This window comes from Furipterus horrens, unplaced genomic scaffold (genome assembly GCF_987537825.1).
Source record: "Furipterus horrens unplaced genomic scaffold, mFurHor1.1.pri manual_scaffold_9, whole genome shotgun sequence".
NCBI classification, from domain to species: domain Eukaryota; kingdom Metazoa; phylum Chordata; class Mammalia; order Chiroptera; family Furipteridae; genus Furipterus; species Furipterus horrens.
The window spans coordinates 87,979,682-87,983,327 of NW_028327179.1; the positions used below are offsets into that span (position 1 = coordinate 87,979,682).

General features: G+C 44.3%; 1 pseudogene; it reads right to left on the reverse strand.

The window, feature by feature from the left end:
• Positions 1-1,590: 1,590 nt before the first annotated feature.
• On the reverse strand, positions 1,591-2,465 carry LOC150002144 (delta(3,5)-Delta(2,4)-dienoyl-CoA isomerase, mitochondrial pseudogene; annotated as a pseudogene).
• Positions 2,466-3,646: the final 1,181 nt, after the last annotated feature.

The window sequence follows — 3,646 nt, forward strand, 5'->3', positions numbered from 1 at the left end:
GGAGGAATAGATAAGTTTTCCTTGTAGTCTCCCACACCAGCGAATGAATCTTCCTAATCCACCTTTATTGAAGTTGTATCTCTTTGCAAGTTCTGGCTTTTTGTTGGGATCTTAGTTCCAACACCTCACCTTGTACCACACACAGTCTCGTTTCTTCTCTGTGGACATAGGAAGCTCCTGGTTACGGAGATGGACAGTTCAGACTTGACCAGGGTAGAGCAACAGGGCAGCTGTGTGGCCGGCTCCAACACTTACTGCCACAGAGTTCCGTTCCTACTGGGTTTCTGGCACTGAAATTTTCCTCCTTACTCTTTCTTAGGAGCTCCACTATACTCAGATATATATTTTGTTACACTTTCCAAGAATTTCTAGGAATTTTTAGGTTATGTTAGTTCCCATCTTGCAAGAATATGAATCTCCCAGCCCCTCCTTTCAACTGAATAAGGATGATGCTTCTTGCCTAAGAAGGGAGAAGGGAACAAGGCCAGAATTGGTTGTGCTCACTTGTAAATTGCCTCTTTTGGAACAGATGGACTCATCTACTCTGTGATCTTGACCGTCTTTTACTTAAAAGATGTGTCTTTTAAATGCTGTGTCTTGTAGCATATTTTTAAGTTCACTTAGGGACATCTTCCAAAGGAGTTGAAGTAATTTTCACATATTTGAAATATCTTCACTTAAAAATAAAACTGTCAGATTGGGTTTTTAAATGTTAGTGATTTGATACCTACTGTCATTCACTTAAAAATGCACACACGACTTCTTTTTTACAAGTTTGAAACTTTATATCGTTTTCCTCTTTGAGCTCATTTTTCTGTACCACATCCTCCTAGAACAATTTTATTCTGATGTGGACATCCTCTCATATTAATCAGTAGCACAAGTATGTTTATAAAGTTAAATTTTATTTCTCATGATCCAAAGTGCCTAAATGTTGAACACATTTCTTCTTGATCGAGTTATTTTTGCAATTATTATTAATATGCTGTCAACATACATTACAAGACTTGATAAATAAATAGTTAAATACTTTAAAAATGGAAATATTTTACGTTGTGGATGGGACTGACACATTAGGGTAGAGATGCATGGCCAGTGTCATTGGTGCTTGAATGAGCCAGGACTCAGTATATTTTTCATTTGTGTTGATGTAAGTACTGAACAACTTTGTTCATATCGATGAGAGAGGATGGACAAGAAGGTTTCGCTCTACTCACTATCCAATTCTTTAACTTTCTTCTGGTTTTTAAGTCAACAAATTGCATTGTGATCGATCATCAAAAATTTTTTAGAAATCTGTTAACAACTTGATTAGGTTCTCATCCTATTTTGTAGAAAGCAAAGAATTAAAAAATTACATGACTTGCAAAAAGTAAGCGGAGTCACTTAGTTCGGCACCTGTAAACCAACGTTTCAAAATTGGTTTTTTGCTGGATTCTCTGCTGAGGTTCTTATACCTGGAACTAAAGCATCACAGTGCAAGTCTGGGTGGGTAGGAGGTGTGCCTTTCTTCTGGGAGGTGGGAGAAGGAAAATCATGTGGGAAGCCTCTAGGCAGCTGTTTTTAGGTAGATCAGTTTTAGGGAGGAGTCTATTCGGACAGCTTAACAACGTCTTGGGTTTGCAGCACGTTCATGTTCCAGGATATTGTGTAGTTGAGGCTCTTGGCTACAGAACGGTCGCAGGAGAAGAGCAAGTTGACTTAGGGCTCTTACCGGAAATCTTGGCTGCATCAGGCATGACCGCCTTGATTGACAATACTCCTCGGACCAGCCCACTGCCCAGGGCCTTGCCGGCCATCATTTCAGAGGCTGGAAGGCCAGCGCGTAGACCAGGCTCTGGTTCTCGCTGACTCTGGGCAGATGCTGCAATGGTCTCACGTTGGCTGCCAAACCCACACCCACCTCCTTCACATGAAAGGAAGCATCCTGGGCACAGTACCGGGTGCCACAGGCAGTGTGAGGTCCACACCTCCGCCAGCACAGTCCTCCTGGATGGCTGCGATCACTGGTTTAGGGCACTTCTGATGACACTGAATGAAGGTCTCTTGGTATCTGGTGATGAGGCTACGGAGGTGCCAGCTTATGGGGGCCACGCCACCTCTTCGAGGCTGAAGGAAGTCTGAAGGCACGCCTGTGAGGTTGAAGGTTGATACCTGCAGCGAACACGCTTCCTGCACCAGAGCTCACTACAGCTCACCAATCAGCGCCTTGTGCTGCCTGGTGGAAACACTCCACCTTGTTCATGGCCTTCCTCTTCTCGGGCTGCTTTGCCTGAATGTGCAGAATATGTCACTCAAAGGGACTCAGAGTTGTGATGCGGGTCTTCCCAGGGGGCAGCCTCAGAGGCCTCATCCTATGCAGAGGAGCCCATAGGGCGAAGGCTAAGGTTGAGACCCAAGTGGGTGGGGGCTGCCAGTTGTCATGTCAACAGGTCACAGAATCTTCTAGAAGCTTCCATTGTCACTGCTATGGCTACTGAGTTGCTGGAGTAACCTAACCATACAGGAGGAAGCCAAAGGGCCGGTACCGAGGCAGCCCTGGGTAAGGGCGTTGGACTGCGGCCCGACCTACCTCTGAAATTATATCCTGATGAACACAGTCCTTACTCTAGCTCGTCCAAGTGATTTTGAATCCTTTTCTTCATTAAGGAGGAGAGTGCAGCACATGATCGTGTAAGGTGGATAGGATGGCTTACGAGAAAGAACCCTGAATTAATGGTGTTGCAAACATACCCAAGTCAATTTAGGTTATCATTATTTTAGGTTCTTTTTAGTTGATATCACTCACTTTTGTTATATAGAGATAGGTGAAAGATGTTGTTTCCCACCCCCCACCCCCTGCTGCTGAACCTTGTACCTGGTCATATGTATGAATGAGAGTAAGTCTCAGACTGAATTCTGTTACATGCACACATTTTTATTAGTGAGCAGGCACAAAAGGATCATAAAACCCACTACTGTAAGCTCTATAATATCCCAGCTCCTTGTCCCTTGGGCATTCTTCTAAGCACTTTGCATACAGACTGGGATAGGTAAAGCAATACTTGAGCAGAGGATTCAGCTAACTTTCTAGCTGGGATGTGGTGACAAACCTTTACAAGCCCAAAGGATGCGTCTGGCTTGTGGTGCTGTGTCAGAAGGCGTGGGCCACCCGGTCGAGTAGGTTCTTATACTCCATTCACACATGGGTAGAATGGCAGTGATCTGTGCTCAGCCGACGCATAATATTGAACAGCATTTATTTCAGCAATAAAAATACTTTCTAACATACATTATACTAATTAACAGAAGTGATAGTGTGGAATGCTTGTAAGTAGCTGCTTTTTCAGTGGGGGGTTTTCAAGAGAGTATTCTATGCTAACTATGAGCCCCTGGGATGTGTAAGCCCCATTAGGAAAGGTCAAGTGTGACTACCCCCGCCCCAGGCTATCATGGATACCAGCCATTTATGTTATTGTGATGGTTAATTTTATGTGTCAACTTGAGTGGGCCATGGGGTGCCCGGGTGTTTGGTTAAGCATGATTTCTGGGTGTGTCTGGGAGGGTGTTTCTGAATGAGATTAACATTTGAATCGGTAACTGAGGAAAGCAGATTGTCCTCCCCAAGGTGGCTGGGCCTCCTCCAATATGCTGAAGATCTGAGTAG